Genomic DNA, 19,365 nt, shown 5'->3' with positions numbered 1-19,365 from the left:
ACACTCCTTTCCTCTCCAGGGATGAGAGTGGAAAGATTTTGCTTGTACCGTGGGTCCAGGAGAGTGAATACCCAGTAATCGGTCCCCAACGCGCAAAAATTCACTCCCCTCACTGGCCTGACTGCCCATTTCCTCCTCCTCCAACTCCTCTTCTTCTGCCTATACACGCTGAACAGTGAAGGACTGAACAATGGCCCCCTCTTCTGTCTCGCCAACATTCTCCTCCTCTTCCTCCTCTACCTCCTCCGATATGCGCTGAGAAACAGACCTGAGGGTGCTTTGGCTATCAACAAGGGAATCTTCTTCCCCCGTCTCTTGTGACGAGCGCAAAGCTTCCGACTTCATGCTGACCAGAGAGTTTTTCAACAGGCCAAGCAGCGGGATGGTGAGGCTGATGATGGCGGCATCGCCACTGACCATCTGTGTTGACTCCTCAAAGTTACTCAGCACCTGACAGATATCAGACATCCACGTCCACTCCTCATTGTAGACTTGAGGAAGCTGACTGACCTGACTACCAGTTCTGGTGGAAGTTGACATCTGGCAGTCTACAATCGCTCTGCGCTGCTGGTAAACTCTGGATAACATGGTTAATGTTGAATTCCACCTCGTGGGCACGTCGCACAACAGTCGGTGAGCGGGCAGTTGGAGGCGGCGCTGCGCTGTCCTGAGAGTGGCAGCATCTGTGCTGGACTTCCTGAAATGCGCACAGATGCAGTGCACCTTTGTGAGCAAATCAGACAGCTTGGGGTATGTCTTGAGGAAACGCTGAACTATGAGATTTAACACATGGGCCAGGCATGGCACATGTGTCAGTCTGCCGAGTTGCAGAGCCGCCACCAGGTTACGGCCGTTGTCACACACAACCATGCCTGGCTTCAGGTTCAGCGGTGCCAGCCACAGATCAGTCTGCGCCGTGATGCCCTGTAATAGCTCTTGGGCGGTGTGCCTTTTATTGCCTAGGCTCAGCAGTTTGAGCACCGTCTGCTGTCGCTTAGCAATGGCACTGCTGCTGTGCCTAGAGCTACCGACTGATGGCGCCATGCCCACGGATGGTAATTCGGAGGAGGAGGAGGTGGAGGAGGGGTGGGAGGAGGAGGAGGCATAGTAGGCCTTTGAGACCTGGACCGAGGTAGGCCCCGCAATCCTCGGCGTTGGCAGTATGTGAGCAGCCCCAGGGTCAGACTCAGTCCCAGCCTCCACCAAGTTAACCCAATGTGCCGTCAGCGATATATAGTGGCCCTGCCTGGCAGCACTCGTCCACGTGTCCGTGGTCAGGTGGACCTTGTCAGAAACGGCGTTGGTCAGGGCACGGAGGATGTTCTCTGACACGTGCTTGTGCAGGGCTGGGACGGCACATCGGGAAAAGTAGTGGTGGCTGGGGACCGAATACCGAGGGCCGGCCGCCGCCATGAGGTTTCGAAAGGCCTCGGTCTCTACCAGCCTATAGGGCAGCATCTCCAGGCTAAGCAACTTGGAGATGTGGACATTGAGGGCTTGGGCGTGTGGGTGGGTTGCGCTATACTTCCTTTTGCGCTCCAGCGTCTGGGGTATGGAGAGCTGAACGCTGGTGGATGCTGTGGAGGATAGTGGAGGCGAAGATGGGGTTTTCGCACGGGAGGTGTTTGGGCCGTGGTCCTGGGCAGGGGGCTGACTAGCAGATGACACAGGGGAAGGAGCAGTGGTGTGCCCGGCCGGAGGTGAACGGGCTTGGTGCCATTGAGTGGGGTGTTTAGCATTCATATGCCTGCGCATACTGGTGGTAGTTAAGCTAGTAGTGGTGGAACCCCTGCTGATCCTGGTTTGGCAAAGGTTGCATACCAGAGTCCGTCGGTCATCCGGTGTTTCTTTAAAGAACCTCCAGACTTCTGAAAATCTAGCCCTCGCCACGGGAGCTTGACTACGGGCAACATTTGGCGCTGATACACCAGCTCTGGCCCTTCCTTTCCGTCTGGCCCCACCACTGCCTCTTCCAACCTGTTCTGCTATAGGACTCGCCTCCGTCTCAGAAGCACTGTGTTCACCCGGCCTATCAACCCAGCTTGGGTCTGTCACCTCATCATCCTCCGATCCCTCTGTCTGCTCCCCCCTCGGACTTCCTGCCCCGACAACAACTTCACCACTGTCTGACAACCGTGTCTCCTCATCGTCCGACACCTCTTTACACACTTCTTCCACTACGTCAATAATGTCATCATCACCCACAGACTGCGACTGGTGGAAAACCTGGGCATCGGAAAATTGCTCAGCAGCAACCGGACAAGTGGTTTGTGACTGTGGGAAGGGTCCAGAAAACAGTCCCTCAGAGTATGCCACTTCAAATGCCAAATTTTGCTGGGAGGGGGCAGACTGGGGGGAAGGAGGCTGAGGTGGAGGAGCTGGAGGAGTGCTGATTTCGGTGACATGGGTGGACTGCGTGGAAGACTGACTGGTGGACAAATGGCTAGAAGCATTGTCCGCAATCCACAACATCACCTCTTCGCACTGTTCTGGCCTCAACAGTGCTCTACCACGAGTCCCAGTAACTTGAGACATGATGAACCTAGGGAGTGTAGCTCTGCGGCGTTCCCCTGCTCCCTCATCAGCAGGTGGTGTCTCACCCCGCCCAGGACCACGGCCTCTGACCCCTGCAGTAGTTGGACGCCCACGTCCACGCCCTCGTCCTCTACCCCTAGCCCTCGGGTTAAACATTTTCCAAATTAAAGTGTAAACTTGTAATTTTTTTTTTTTTGTGTTTATTTTTTTTTTTATTTATTTATTTTTTTAACCAAAACGATGCTATCCTATTGCTATGGCTAGTTTCTAACCTACACTGACAGCACACAACTGGATTTTGTGCTTTGCAAGATGAGTTTGAGCTATAAAATGAAATAAAGGTAAAAAAAAAAAAATAAATCAGCAGACTCTGCCTAATTCTGATCAAACCCCTAATAAATTGTCCCACTTCGGTGTTTGAGGTGGATATTCGTGTCACTAAGAGCTAAACACAACGGTCGCAGGTCTCCCAGCAAATTCCTCACAATATGGTACTAGCTGCACTACTAATGCCAGCAAGCCCAGCCACAAGCAAACCAAAAAAAGGAAAATATAACGCTATTGTAGGCCTAAGTTAGCCGTTGAGGTTCTCCTATGGCTATTTTGTAGCCGACACTGAAAGCACACTGCTTTGCAAGAAGAGTTTGAGCTATAAAATGAAATAAAGGTAAAAAAAAAAAAAAAATTAGCAGACTTTGCCTAATTCTAATCAAACCCCTAATAAATTGTCCCACTTCGGTGTTTGAGGTGGATATGCGTGTCACTAAGAGCTAAACACAACGGTCGCAGGTCTCCCAGCAAATTCCTCACAATATGGTACTAGCTGCACTACTAATGCCAGCAAGCCCAGCCACAAGCAAACCAAAAAAAGGAAAATATAACGCTATTGTAGGCCTAAGTAAGCCGTTAGGGTTCTCCTATGGCTATTTTGTAGCCGACACTGAAAGCACACTGCTTTGCAAGAAGAGTTTGAGCTATAAAATGAAATAAAGGTAAAAAAAAAAAAAAAATCAGCAGACTCTGCCTAATTCTAATCAAACCCCTAATAAATTGTCCCACTTCGGTGTTTGAGGTGGATATGCGTGTCACTAAGAGCTAAACACAGCGGTCTCCCAGCAAATTCCTCACAATATGGTACTAGCTGCATTACTAATGCCAGCAAGCCCAGCCACAAGCAAACCAAAAAAAGGAAAATATAACGCTATTGTAGGCCTAAGTAAGCCGTTGGGGTTCTCCTATGGCTATTTTGTAGCCGACACTGAAAGCACACTGCTTTGCAAGATGAGTTTGAGCTATAAAATGAAATAAAGGTAAAAAAAAAAAAAAAAAAAAAATCAGCAGACTCTGCCTAATTCTAATCAAACCCCTAATAAAATTGTCCCACTTCGGTGTTTGAGGTGGATATGCGTGTCACTAAGAGCTAAACACAACGGTCGCAGGTCTCCCAGCAAATTCCTCACAATATGGTACTAGCTGCACTACTAATGCCAGCAAGCCCAGCCACAAGCAAACCAAAAAAGGAAAATATAACGCTATTGTAGGCCTAAGTAAGCCGCTGGGGTTCTCCTATGGCTATTTTGTAGCCGACACTGAAAGCACACTGCTTCGCTCATCTCTAGTGTTTATCTGTCATATAATTTGTGTATTGGGTATCACTCTACCTCTTGGTTTACTCTTGAGTCAATGGGGCAGATTTACTTACCTGGTCCATTCGCGATCTCTGCGGTGGATTCGGGTCCGGCCGGGATTCACTAAGGTAGTTCCTCCGACATCCACCAGGTGGCGCTGCTGCGCTGAAGTCCACTGAAATGCACTCAAGTACACGACCTATTCCTGGTGAAGGTAAGTGCAAGCTCCACGACACTTTTTGTTTTTTAAATGCGGCGGTTTTTCCGAATCCGTCGGGTTTTCGTTCGGCCACGCCCCCCGATTTCCATCACGTGCATGCCAGCGCCGATGCGCCACAATCCGATCGTGTGCGCCAAAATCCTGGGGCAATTCAGGGAAAATCAGCACAAATCGGAAATATTCGGGTAACACTTTGGGAAAACGTGAATCGGGCCCTTAGTAAATGACCCCCTATGTGTTAGTATTAGCATTAGATAGCAGGATGTGAATTTCTCAAGGAGTCCCCTAAATTGACACCATTCTGTGTAGAGGAAGTGGATGATTGGTTTTCCATGTAACGACTCCAAGGAGACCATATCTTCAATTGAGAGTGTGGAAGACCAGCTGGAGATTTCCTCCATTCAGCATATCTGAGAAACTTTCCCTTCCACGAGGATATGGATGGGGCCACTGTTTGCCTCCAGTAGAGGGGAATTAGAGCCTTTGCTGCTGTAATTAAATGTGTGATTAAGCATGTTGATGACAGGCAATACCTTCTGGCTCCAACCCCAGACATATCAGAGGGAAAGTCAGTTGTGTTGTAGTATAGCATATATTATTAATAATGTCTTGTACCCCTCTCCAAAAGTCCTGGATTTTCAAGCATGTCCACCAGATATGCTGAAGTGTTCCTTCTTCTTTTTCACTTCTCCAGCAGTATCCAGTTTCGTGTATGCCCCACCTATGCAATAAATCTGACGTCTTATACCATCTTACAAGTAACTTAAAGTGATTCTCCTGAAGACGCCCACATCTGGAGAAGCCATAAGGATGTTTCAATACCCAGACATTTTCCTTCTCACTCAGTGTCAAACCCAGCTCCTGCTCCCAAGACGAAATATATAGTGGATGATCTGGTGCCTTAGCCGAGTCTAGACTATAATAGATGTAAGATATCGTTGTAGCTTTTGGCGCCCCTACTGCAACCGGTATGTCTAGAGGAGGTGGGTCTCGGAACATAAGCTCGACACGTTGATCTAAGTTGTTATTTTTTGAAGTGTGGTTGAGCATGCCCTTGTGTTCTTTCCTTAATTTCGTCGTCCGTGATTAAGTCTGCCCTCTGTAAAAGTTCCCTAACAGTCAGGTCCTCGAATTTAGTCCACCACATTGGGGTGTCTGTCCATTTGTCCGTCAATGTCATAGGAAGTAGACTAGCTGGCATCAATGGAGAGGGGTACGGTGAGATCTTAAGTTTGTGGATGAGTTTATGCCACACCTTGGAGGCACCTTTTAGTAGTTCCCAAGGTTGTTGCCAATGTTTCCACCTTAAGTCCATTGTCTAAGTCGGAACACCCTCGGCACATGTGCTGCCCAATAGTACATTTGCACATCAGGGTGGCCAAGACCATCTCCATTTTTTGCGGGTAAAAAGTGTGTGTGCTTGTCTGGGTCTCTTTCCTTTCCATAAGTAATGTGAAAAAAGTTTCCGTATTTCTGTGAAAAAATTGTTGGGGACTATAATTGGTATGGGATATATAATTTTCGGAAGTATGTATGCTGTAAGAACTTTCAAGAAATGTGGGGTAGATTATATGTATCAAGGAGTCTGCTACCAATGGGGAAAGGTTCCCCAGTTTTTTTTATGCCTAGGTATTTTATATGGTCGTCTCTCCATTGAAATGGGGATGTAGGCTTTAGTTTGACCAGATGTTGTGGGAGGGTAATAATTAAAATTTTGGCCAAATAGTCAAACCGTTCAAAAAGCTCTTGGAAGACTCGGAGAGAAGATTGGGGGTTTGATGTCAGAAAACCAAGTCATCTGCAAATCTGCTAGGTGTAATTTTTTTTACCCCATTGACCCTTATTTGTGCTGATGAATTCAAATATAAACTGAATATTACGGTCATAAACGCAGGAGGAAAACCAAATTTCCCTAAAGTGGCTCTCATAAAATGCCAGTCCACCCTATTCCTTTTCGGCATCTGTGCTGTGAAGGATTAGGGGGATTTTGTGGTTGTGGGTGTAGCTAATGGCGTGGGTCAGTTTAAAGGAATTGTCCCTACCCTCCCTCCCCCTTATAAATCCTGCTTGTTCAGGTGATATTAGCCTGGGAAGGAGAGGTGCTATTTGTGACGCCAGTAATTTGGCCCAGATCTTCAAATCTACGTTCAGTAGAGATATCGGTCGGTAATTTCTCACCAGTTCTGGGTCTCTACCCAATTTGTGCAATATAGTGGTATGAGCTAGGAACATAGATTTGGGCATGGGTGTTCCTTGTAGCAACGCATTACAGATATTAGCTAAATGTGGGAGCTATATTAGTAGCAAATGGGTATCAGTTAAAATTAAATTTTATTATAATACTTATTAAAATCGTATCAATATTAGTGCAGAAGCTCACACCAGAGGTACCACGCCCCAATATCACACCCTAGTGGAAATATGTAAACAACAAATAATCAGATAATTCTCAAAGCACATTGAGTGTATCAAAAAGGACTGAGAGTGGTAGCAGGATAAGTATAGGAATGTCCTGTAGGAATCAGACCCACCAGGGGTCCTGCTTACCCATCTATTGGTCAGTCTCCAAAAATACAGGGCTGGGAGGGAGTCGCCTTTTCCTCTTTTGGTGGTAGGTTGGGGAGGGTGTGGTGCCCTAAAACACACTTACCCTAACCCCCAAATAAACTCCCGCCCTTACAAGGGCAGTCCCAAGTACTTTCCCTTGTACTAGCTATACGTCACACCTCCTCCTTTAGAAGGAAAATGCCACTTTTTTGCCATTTAAAAAAAAATTAATTCTATAAAAAGTGATCAAAAGGTCGCAGAGTCCTAAAAATGATAACATTGTAAACATCATCAAAATCCGACAAAAAAGCTACACCACCCACAGCTCCGTACACCAAAGTATAAAAAAGTTATTAGCGCCAGAAGATGGCAAAATCCAAAAACAAAAATTTGTACAGGAGGTTTTAATTTTTTTAAATGAATGAAAACATTATAAAACCTATAAAAATTTGGTAGCCCCGTAACTGTACTGACCCAAAGAATAAAGTAGACATGTTATTTGGGGTATACAGTGAAATCTGTAAAATCCAAGCCCACAAGAATACGGCACAAATGCGTTTTTTTTACCAATTTCACTGCATTTAGAATTTTTTTTCCTGCTTCCCAGTACATGGCATGGAATATTAAATACCACCATTTTGAAGTGTAATTTGTTATGCAGAAAATAAGCCACCACACAGCTCTGTACATGGAAAAATAAAAAAGTTATTGATTTTTGAAGGTGGGGAGTGAAAAATGAAAACGCAAAAACGAAGGGCTGCGGGGTTAAGTGGTTAAATACCCTAAAGCAAGGACTTTCTGTACCTCCCACAAAAGTAGGGGATCGCTGAATAGGTTTTTGTTGTCTGCAAAGGATAAAGTCATTTTATTGGAAAGTTCGTCCAGTAGGGATGCGTCTTCTAACAGTGTGTCGTTTAATCTCCAAGTCCAGTCTCTTACAGGCAAGTGTGCAAGTTTAAACTCTGTTATGACAGGGGCATGGTCCGAAATGGAGATCACACCTATGTCGTCCGTTACGACCTGATGTATATACGTAGATTGGATGAAAATATAGTCCAATCGCTAGTATGAACCATAAGGTCCCGCCAAGTATCTATCAACAGTGAGTCTTGTAATGCTATCTTAACCGTAGTGTGCTATAAGATACTGCAGTGTGTTCAGTAGATGAATCGGTCATTGGGTCTAATGTAACGTTTAAATCGCCTCCTATTATAATAGTGCCCTCAGAAAACAATTTTGTAGTAACTAGAGTGTTGCATAACCATGTGCTTTGTCCCCTTTTTGGGGCATATAGCGATGCAAAGGTATACAGATGTTCCCCTATAGTACCTTTAACCAACATGATCCTGCCTTCTGAATCGCTGTAGGAGTCACGATATGTGAATGGTAAGTTCTTATGAAAACTAATAGGGACCCCTTTAGAGGCAGAGGTAGAGTGACTGCTATGATACCATTTGTCAAATAACTTTTTGGGTAGGTGTCTCTTGTAATATAATTATATCGGACTGCATTTGTCTTATTAGGAGCAGGAGCCGAATTCTCTTACATGGGGAGTTCATCCCCTTAATATTCCAAGTGCAGACTTTTATACTAGCCATGTGAGGTGTTTTAAGTGTATTAGTACTTTGCCAAGTATAGCGTACAATCCTAGAGCGAGTTCTAATGGATGAGAGATAGGGTAGATTGGGAGAGTGGGAAGAAACACACATAAGGAAAAAGTAACAAAAAAATTATGAGGTATATTCCACCACTGTATGAGGTGGTTCAGGAGTGGTGTCCACCCATCCTAAATCTAAGCACTGGAGGGTGCGGGTGGTCTCTACTATCAGCATGTTGAAGTAGGTGTTCGGGTTTTGAGGCTGGAAACCTCATGTAAATCACTTGGTGACAGTCTACATTACACTACTATGCAATATAACACAATTGAACAATAAAACTTTAATGTTTTCCACTGGAGTTAGTTATAACTTGAAGCCCCTGTATAGAGATTTTGAAGGGGGGAGGGTCCCTGTAAATACATTGAAAAGGGCCCCAAACATAATGAGCCATTACCTGTAAAGTCCAGAGGGCATGTTAGGAGAAGAACAAACAGGACAGAACAACAGGCACTTGGTGGTAATCGGAGTCTGTCCTGGCCCATGGGCCCTTAGAATAACTCTGTCCCGTGTCTCACATCATAACGCCAACGGGCATTAGTGTCCACGGGGTACCTAAAGAAATTGCAGGCTAAATCCCGAAGAGTAAACCTGTAAACAAACTAATTGTGAAATAACACTCACGAATGTCGGGGCAAACCTTCATGGTGCGTCCAACTTCAGTGTTCTTTTCCGGTCTCTTGGGGGCTTCGGAGGCTCCACTGTTTTCCACAGAGAGGCATATTTCAGCACCGGAGATCGATGTTGTCGTTCGCTGGTAGCCATAATAGGATTTCTATCGGGTTCACTGCCAGAAACCTCCACGCCTTGTGTAGATCTTTTGGGTGTCGTATGGTCACTTGCTGCGCATCCTTCATGAATTGTAGGGAATAACCAGTTATACGGTACTCCTTGCTCTCTTAGCTTTGCTAGCAGTGGTCGTAGCGCCCTGCACTTGGCTAATGTCGGAATATTGCCAGCTTGGCGCTCTCATAGTGCAAGTCCTTGTTTTCCTGGATTTTTGCAAAATGGCCGATGTGTCAACATATCTGAATAGGTCCACAAATCACATTGCACGGCTGATCTGTTGCGGGTGGCTTTGAGTGCCCTATGTACTCTTTCTATGGTTACTCTCGCCACTCTCTCTTCCCCAAGGAGCTGACTAAAGATTTGTTGCATGATAGCAGGTTTAGCGTCAGAAGCCCATCTCTCTGGAGACCTTTAAGACGTATATTCTTCCTTCTACTCCTATTTTCCTGATCTTCTAACATCAGCATGACCTGGTTAAACTGTTCATCTTTTGCTTTCAGCTTCTCTTTCTCAGCATACACAGGCATCTCCTCCTGGGCTTCTTCCAATTCTTCCACCCTGTGCCCCACGTGTCTCACCTCTATCTTTATTTCATTTAGCTCCTTCATAACAGGCTTGAGAGCTGCGGTGACTGTGGCTTTCAGGGTTCTGGTGAGATGCCGAGCAGGTCTCGACCAGTCCCATTTCTCTCCGGAGACTCGTCCTCCCCCCACTCCTCAGCTGCATCTGAATTCACCTGTTCTGTCGGTGCCATCTTAGCTTTCGGTGCAGGGTTAGTGTAATCTGTATTCACCTTGGATTTCCTACTGAGACCTCTGCCCCCCACATTTATATGGAATTTGTGTCACATTTCCGTTACATTTGCATTTTATGTGGTATTTGCACCACGTTTATGTTGTATATGCCTTTACATGGCATTTGCATTTATGTGGCGCTAACATTGCATTTTCATTTACTTGCATTTACATGGCGTTTGTGTTTATGTTTACATGGTGTTTGCACTGGGTTGGCGTTCACATTTCCGTGGCATTTTTATTGCACTTGCATCACATTTCCGTCTGCATGGTATTTACATTGTGGTTGCGTTTATACTGTGCTTGCATTTCTCTTGTGTTTGCATCCTGGTCACATTGAAATTTGTAATATTGCATTTTTGTAAACACAGTGTAAACCCAATTATCGGAATGGTTGTGAAAATAAAATTCACAGCTCAATACTGTTCATAGTAGATTCTCTCACATTGCCTGCCACAGATTGCACAGTATGAGAGATTAGCATAATACACGCCTCCAACTCCTCCTCTCTCACCAAACATAGATTATAATGCTTATATAGATACTGGGACTGATATAACAGGGTGGGATAGAAACAAAGTGCTCCTGAATATCTGTATGGAAATCTTCTTATAAGGGAGGTGGTGAAAGGTCTTCTTTAACCCCTTAAGGACTTAAATGCCAGTTTGTACGTTAAGGCTTAGCCCTTTTTTTAAAAATCTGCCCAGTGTCTCTTCCTGTGGTAAACACTTTAACTTTCAGATTTTTTTTTCTCGTGAGACATTGTAGTTTATGTTAGTAGTATAATTTAGCTATTAGGTAAGGGTTTTTTTAGGTAAAAATTCAACAATTTAGGAAAAATTTATAAATTGATCTTTTTTTCTACTTTTTGGATAAAAAGTCATTCCACAATTTTTTTTGTAGCCCCCTTTAGCAATTTGCATTCTTTCTGTTTCCATATTTTTTTTATGTCTGCTTATTTTTTTTATGGTTGTTAGAAGGTTAATAATTTTATTTGCAAGTTCATTTTAGTTTGGAGGTGTCCTATAGAAGCCTATGTACTATAAATCCCTACAAGTTATACCATTTTATGGACCTAACATCTCAAACTATTCAAATCCACATTTGGGAAGTTTGTTAACCCTATAATTTTTAAGAATCAAACAAAAATAATTGGAAATTTTTTTGTATAAGAATATTCTCATTTAGCCCTAAAATGTACACTTTCAGAGGGTTTTAAGAGTACAGCAATACTGGACATGTGAATATCAACTGCTGTTTTGGAGCTCAGTGATGTGCAGAAGGGAGTTAGTGCTATTGGATTTTTTGCAGATCAATCTGGCTACAAATATTTTCAAGTGCCACTAGAGGTCGCATTAACGCCTCACCACACCTCATAGACGCATGATGAGGCACAATTACCCCCCAAAATAATTCCCATGCGTAAAAGTACGCTTGGCAATTATTTCCTGTAGCGCACAGGCTGAGCGGTTTGACTTCCGCTGCAAAAGAGGGAAATGTCACTAGCGCGATCGCAGCGTGCACCGGGCCACACAGCAGGACACGTGATACAGTGATCCGTGTCAGCGGCGCCGGAGAGACCCGAAACATTCGGGCTGCGGGACTCCCTGCCTGTTCAGAGGCAGCCAATATGATTCAAGAGAGCAGTGCCAGGTGTATGCGAGGCCCAGCCGGGGAGAACACCGCCCACACTGTGCACACTGCACTCAATGTATAGTGAGTGTGCTGTGTGTGTGCAGTGTGCATGCAGGGTGAGTGTGCGGTGTGTAGTGAGCGTGCTGCTTGTAGTGAGCATGCTGTGTGTAGCGAGTGAGTGTGCTGTGCGCTTTGAGTGTTCTGTGCATAGTTAGTGAGTGTGCATTGATTGTGTGCGCGGTGTGTGTGCTGTGAGTAATGAGTGTGTGTGCGTTCTGTGTGTAGTGAGTGTGCTGTTTGCTGTGCTGTTTTTAGTGAGTGTTTGTGCTGTGTGTAGTTAGTGTGCTGTGTATAGTGGGTGTGCGTGTTGTGTGTAGTGAGTGTGCGGAGTGTGTGCGGTGTGCAGTGAGTGTGTGTGCAGTGAGTGAGGTTGCATGCTGTGTGCAGTAAGTGTGTGTCTGATGTGTGCAATGAGTGTGTATACTGTGTGTACTGAGTGTGGGCTGTGTGCAGCGAGTGTGTGTGCTTTGCATAGTAAGTGAGAGTGCAGGCTGTGTAGAGTGAGTGCGTGCTGTGTGCAGTGAAGATGATTTTCATGTATAAATACCGTCTATTAACATTATATACAGCTAGGAGTTAAATATTTGTATTACAGAAAATTTTATACTCCCCAAAAATAGTAAGAGGATTATTATTACCCTTCTGTAAAAATATTAGTGCGACCAATAGAACCCCCCAAAAAGATTAACCATTTAAGAAACTGCACCCCTCAATGAATTTATCTAGGGTGGTAGGGAGCATTTTAAACCATGAAATGTAATGCAAATTGAATCGTGCCATTCTAGTACTAAATCATCATGGTGCTTGTCCTAGATACAGCAACACTCCGAAGGGGCCAAGCAAAATTTCGCTTTCGGAGTTCTGTTTTCACTAGTTTGGTTTTGGAGTAACATGTTGTGTTAGCAGAGCCTCTGAGGTGCCAGTATAATAGGAAAACCCCCAAAACTTACCCACATTTTGTAAAGGGCACCCCTCAACGACCCGGCCCATTTTTGTTTTTTCATTTCCATTATTCCCTCCCCACCTGCTCAATTTTGGCTTGTGGTTCTAAGTGGCTTATGAGCACAAGTGGAGTTGAAAAAAGTAGATTTTTGTCTGTGCTAAGAGTGAATCTGTGGTTTGGGTAATTGTGGATTGTGTATACAGTCATGGCCAAAAGTTTTGAGAATGACACAAATATTATATTTTCACTTGATCTGTTGCCCTCTGGTTTTTATGTGTGTATGTCAGATGTTTTTATCAAATACAGAAATACAACTGCAATCATATTATGAGTAACAAAAGCTTTAATTGACAGAATGAGTTAATGCTGCAAGTCAATATTTGCAATGTTGACCATTTTTCTTCAGGACCTCTGCAATTCTCCCTGGCATGCTCTCAATCAACTTCTGGACCAAATACTGACTGATAGCAGTCCATTCTTGCACAATCAATGCTTATATTTTGTCACAATTTGTTGGTTTTTGTTTGTCCACCCGTCTCTTGATGATTGACCACAATTTCTCAATGGGATTAAGATCTGGAGAGTTTCCAGACCATGGACCCAAAATCTCTATGTTTTGTTCCCTGAGCCATTTAGTTATCACCTTTGCTTTATGGCAAGGTGCTCCATCATGCTGGAAAAGGCATTGTTGATCACCAAACTGCTCTTGGACGGTTGGGAGAAGTTGCTCTTGGAGGACATTCTGGTACCATTCTTCATTCATGGATGTGTTTTTAGGCAAGACTGTGAGAGAGCCGATTCACTTGGCTGAGAAGCAACCCCACACATGAATGGTTGCAGGATGCTTTACAGTTGACATGAGACGAGACTGGTGGTATCGCTCACCTTGTCTTCTCCGAACAAGCTGTTTTCCAGTTGTTCATCAGAGAAAATGACTTTACCCCAGTCCTCAGCAGTCTACTCCCTGTACCTTTTAAGCTCAAGGAGAAAGTGAGTGTGTAAACATTAAAATATAACTTTTCCCTTTTGACGTTTGATCATTGTTGGCGTTCGTAGGGGGCACGTCTCAGGCCTATAGGGATAGCTGTGGACTGCCCTTGTCAGGGCGGGAGTTTCGTGGGTCCACTAGGGTGAGTTCCCCCTCCCCCTTCTTAGGTACCCCCACCTCCAGCCCGTTGATGCAACTTACGTCCGAATCACGTTTACAAGTGTCCTTACTGGACGGCGCACCATTAATATACTTTGGAGTATTTATCTTCTGCGCATAGTGTCCCATTTAGATGACTGGGTATGTGACACTCAACAGCACGTTTTTTATACATTTATTATTAAAAGTTATATTTTAATTTTACACACTCACTTTCTCCTTGAGCTTATGTCTGAATATTTATTGTGAGTATATCTGGCTTATTCCCTGTACCTTTTGCAGAATATCAGTCTGTCCCTGATGGGTTTTTTTTCTGGAGAGAAGAGGCTTTGCTGCCCTCCTTGACACCAGGCCTTACTCCAAGAGTCTCCGCCTCACAGTGTGTGCAGATGCACTCACACCTGCCTGCTGCCATTTCTGAGCAAGCTCTGCACTGCTGGTAGCCCGATCCCGAAGCTGAGACACCTTTAAAAGACGGTCCTGGCACTTGCTGGTTCTTCTTGGGCGCCCTGGAGCCTTTTTAGCAACAATCAAACCTCTCTCCTTGAATTCCTTGATGATGCGATAGATTGTTGACTAAGGTGCAATGTTGGGCCAGTTTTGTGCAGTGCAATGATAACTGCACATGTTTCTTTAGAGATAACCATAGTTAACAGAAGAGAAACAATGATGCCAAGCACCAGCCTCCTTTTAAAGTTTCCAGTGGTGTGATTCTTAATCATGACAGATTAATCTCCAGCCCACACCTACAACACCCACACCTGTGTTAATGGAGCAATCACTGAAACGATGTTAGCTGCTCCTTTTAAGGCATGCCTGCAATGAAGTTGAAATGTGTTTTGAGGGAAAAGGTTCATTTTCTAGGCAAATATTGACTTTGCAATTAATTGCTGTTAAGCTGATCACTCTTTATAACATTCTGGAGTATATGCAAATTGCCATTATAACACCTGATGCAGTATACTTTGTAAAAATTAACATTTGTATCATTCTCAAAACTTTTGGCCATGACTGTATAAGTAATAGCAAGGCACTTTTTCTTAGTGTCACAATTGAAATCGCTTTTTTTTTCCTTTCTTTGCCTGGTCTGCTTTTTGGGAGGAGGGATTAGTGCTCTCACCTGATAAATTAAGTGGGAGTAACTCAGTTTTGAGCTTGCTCAATTTTGGTTTGTGGTTCTAAGTTGCTTGTGAGCATAAGTGGAGTTGAAAAAAGTGGAGTTTGAAAAAGAGTAGTACAGCTAGTAGTAGGGTGGATGGGAGTGCAGGTAAGCCAAGGAAGCTAGTGGTTGTAGGGGACTCTATAATCAGGAAGACGGATAGAATAATTTGTTGCCAAGACCGCCTCAACCAAATGCTTTGCCGTCTCCCTGGTGCCAGGGTTCGGCATGTGGTGGAAAGGGTGGATAAATTACTGGGAGGGGATGCGGATGACCCAGCTGTCGTGGTCCATGTTGGTACCAATGACAGAATAGATGGTAGGTGGAGGAGCCTGAAGAATAATTTTAAAGAATTAGGTTCAAAGCTTAAGGGAAGGACCTCCAAGATAGTATTCTCTGGAATTCTACCTGTGCCATGTGCTACACAGAGCAGACAGTGGGAGCTCAGGGAGTTAAATGCATGGCTCAGGAGATCCACAAGTTACAAAACAATAGTGAGGATAAATGTGCTGGTAAAATTACTTTAAATCAGATAGATAACTGTGGAAAATTTCACAGGCAAAATGTGTGAGCTTGAGGCCCCTGTATTAGAGGAACAGTTAGATGTTGTTGGGGTAGCGGAGACATGGCTTGATGCATCGCATGATTGGGGTGTTAATATTCAAGGTTTTACACTCTTTCAGAAAGACAGGGCAAATAGGAGGGGAGGTGGTGTATGTCTGTATGTCAGAAGAGACTTAAAAGCGATTGTGAATGAGACAGTGGTCTCAGAAGAGTGTGAGGAGGCTGAAATTTTGTGGGTTGAAAAGCCAGAAGAACTTTGAGTAAATTATTTTTGGTGTAATTTATAGACCACTTAACATCTCTGAGGAAATAGAGGGTCACAAACAGATGGAGTGGGCTGCACAGGAGGGGACCGTAGTGATAATGGGAGACTTTAACTTACCAAAATCTGTAAAAAGGAAATCAAATCAGCCAAAGTATAAAATAAAAAAGTTGCCTCTAAAGCCAGCAGGATCTTGTCATGTATCAAAAATGGTATGGACTCTCGTGATAGGGATGTAATATTACCACTATACAAGGCATATGTTTGGCCTCATCTGGAATATGCTGTCCAATTCTGGGCACCAGTCCATGTAAAGGATGAAAAGGATGCCCTAGAGCTGGAGAGGGTTCAACGTAGAGCCACAAAAATGATAATGGGTATGGAGGGTCTGAGGAAAGATTAAAACAACTAGATTTATCTAGTATGGAAAAGAAACTATTATGAGGGGATATGATTAATTTATATAAATATATGAATGATCCATACAAAAAATATGGTGGTAAATTGTTTCAGATTAAATCAAATCAAAAGATAAGGGGGCACTGTATCCGTCTGGAGAAATCAAGGTTTAATCATCAGAGGCAAAGGGGCTTTTTTTACTATGAGAACTGTCAATCTGTGGAATAGCCTGCCTCAGGCGCTGGTCACAGCAGGGACAGCAGAGATGCCTTTTTACACCTAAATAACATTGATGGTTATGTTATCTAGAATTGTATCCCCTAAATCCCTTCCTCGTGCATTCGCGCTGTTTTCTTGTGGGCTTGGATTTTACGGCCTTCACGGTGTGCCCCAAATGTCCACTTTATTCTTTGGGTCGATATGATCATGGGAATAACAAATTTGTATAGGTTTTAGAATGTTTTAATTTATTTACAAAAATTAAAACAACCTGTAGAAATTTTTTTTTTTAAGAGTATTCTTGGCGCTTATTACTTTTTTAAACTTTGGTGTACTGAGCTGTGGGTGGTGTTATTTTGTGCAACTTTTGATGAAGTTTTCAATGCTACCATTTGTAGGACTGTACAACTGTTTGATTACTTTTTATAGATTTTTTAAATATTTTTCAAAATGGCCCATTTTTGACTTTGGGCGCTATTTTCCGTTACGAGGTTAAACGCAGTGAAAAAATATTATATTTTGATAGATCAGCCATTTTTGGATGTGGCAATACCCAATGATTTTCACAGTTTTTTATATTTATATCCGTTCTAGGGAAAGGAGGTTTGAATTTTTATGTTTTTTTATTATAATTTTTTTTTTTACTTTTTTATTTTTATTTTCACTGTTTTTCAGACTCCCTAGGGTACTTAAACCCTAGGTTGTCGGATTGATCCTACCATATACTGCTATACTACAGTATGGCAGTATATGGGGATTTTCCGCCTCATTCATTAAAATGTGCAAATAGCACATTGTAATAAATGGGTTAAAACAAGACAGCCCCGGGTCTGCTGAAGACCCGAGGCTGTCGTCGCAACCGATCGTCTGCTCCTCGATGCAGCAAAGTCTTACCGGCTATGAAGTGGGCTCAGCCCGTGAGCCCTCTCCATGTACCCTCACCCAATGCGCGCTGTACTATTACGGTGCACGCCGGTAAGGGGTTAAAGAATTTATCCAGGGCTGTAACTTTTTTCTCAAATATGCCATGTTTGTGCCAACATATTTTGCCCCACTCATACCACTGGACACAAACACCCCAAAAATAATGGGTAGGGCAATACCCCATTTTTAGAAATAATCTAAGGATTGACCTTGAGGATGACCCTTGACCTCTGTAGGTACAGAAAGCAGAGAGGTTAAATGCCCCACCCCTTTATCTACACTCCAGTGGCTTCCTTTCCCTACACAGGGCAGGGAGTAGAGAGAAGATCTCTCCTCGACTCCTATAGTTGGGACACTGAGGTGGGATCACAAAAGGCGCAGGGGCTTGTCCCTTACTCACACTAGTCCAGTCCTTGATAGAGCTCCGGCACTTTCCTCTGCTTTCCTGTGGACTATTTTTCGTCTCTGTTCATGGCTCTGGGAAGCTAACGGTGCCCGGAGTGCTACTTGGTGGCGCGCATAGGTCTGGACCTGCTTCCATCAGATTTCTGCCAGACTGACGAGGACTGGACGAGCCCAGGTGCTTCTGAGATCAGTATATATATAATCTTCATTCCGACCTCCCTTCAGGTCAGATCCTGGGCATGATAAGGGTATGTACCCTGATATATGTGGATACTGGCTTATCAAACATGTATATAACTCTAAGATCTATGTATGGACCTTACAAAAACTTATACGATTTTCGGCTGTGATCAGGTAGTAAATATACTGCTGTAACACTTCTGTTGGGCCGGGTATCATTTCTATTATTATTCAACTGTGTTTATGTTATAGGCTGGATGGATTTCTGGTTCTACAATTGGCAACATAGAACCCTGCAGCATGTAGGTCTTAGGCCAGGACCCCTGCCGATAACTCCTGTGATTGGTTTCAAGGGTTCCGTTGGGTTAGGGTGGTCCTGAAAATACTATACTCTCCTTTTTAGCCAGAGCCCAAGGAGAAGGATAAAGGTAGCACAGAGAAGAAGAAAACTCCATCTTAGAAATGCGATATGTGTCTGGATAAGCTGCACAGTGGCTATAAAAATCTGTCTGCAAGGATTGCATTGATAACCTTCTCAGAGAGGAGAGGACAAGATGCGCAACTTTATCAGTAATAAAGTACCGTCCTCAGTAACATCTTTTATAGCAGCGTTTATCCCTCAGGAGCCACCCCAAAAAAGACAGAATATAGTTGAATCTCTTTCGGAATCAGAGGTAGATTCTGAAGAAACTGGAGGAAGAGGATTTCTGGATCTGGATAGGTCTCCCTCTGTCTCGGCAACCAGAATGGAAACAAGATATCTACTGGCTTCTGAAGATTTAGAGCCCCTCTTAAAAGCAGTAAGAGATGCCCTCAAAATAGAAGAGGTGGAAGAGAGACAGACCATACAGGACAAGCTCTTCGGTCTTCTTAAAGTAAGGAAGAAGCAAGTATTTCCAACAAATAGTACTCTTAAGAAGTTAATATTAGAAGAATAGAGGGAACCAGAGAATAGATTTCAATCTCCAAGGAGTTTAGGAACAGGCTAACCTTTGATGAAGTTGAAGCTAAGTTATAATATTCTACTCCTAAGGTTGACATTTAGGTCACCAAAATTACCATTCGAGCATGCTATTCGGCTGAAAGATCCTATGCTTACCTGTAATCTTAAATCTAACATTGCCACAACATCCATGGCCCGTACCCTCTTCCATTGGTTAACGAAGATGGAGAATCACTTTAAAGACGGTATCCCTCAGGAAGTACAAGTAGGTACTTTCTCCACATTAAGGGCAGCTACAGCATTTATTGCAGATGCCTCAGCAGAAGGAGTCAAGATTAGTGCCAAAGAAGGGGCACT

At 43.8% G+C, this 19,365-nt stretch overlaps 1 protein-coding gene across 9 annotated transcripts in view; it reads left to right on the top strand.

Annotated features, from left to right (window-relative positions):
• The window catches only part of TMEM245 (transmembrane protein 245), a 757,127-nt gene that overhangs the window by 712,754 nt on the left and 25,008 nt on the right, over nt 1–19,365 (top strand). For 7 of the 9 annotated variants that reach the window (XR_011855834.1, XR_011855837.1, XR_011855832.1 and 4 more), the window contains one exon: nt 5,078–5,366. The exons of the other annotated variants lie outside the window; for them this stretch is intronic. The gene's annotated coding sequence lies outside the window, so the exon portion shown is untranslated. The remainder of the gene's footprint in view (nt 1–5,077; nt 5,367–19,365) is intronic. 9 annotated transcript variants of the gene reach the window in all.

The sequence above is a fragment of the Engystomops pustulosus genome, chromosome 5, assembly GCF_040894005.1.
Source record: "Engystomops pustulosus chromosome 5, aEngPut4.maternal, whole genome shotgun sequence".
Classification (NCBI taxonomy): Eukaryota; Metazoa; Chordata; class Amphibia; order Anura; family Leptodactylidae; genus Engystomops; species Engystomops pustulosus.
Note: the sequence above shows the minus strand (reverse complement) of the source record. Positions and strands in the feature narration are given on the sequence as shown.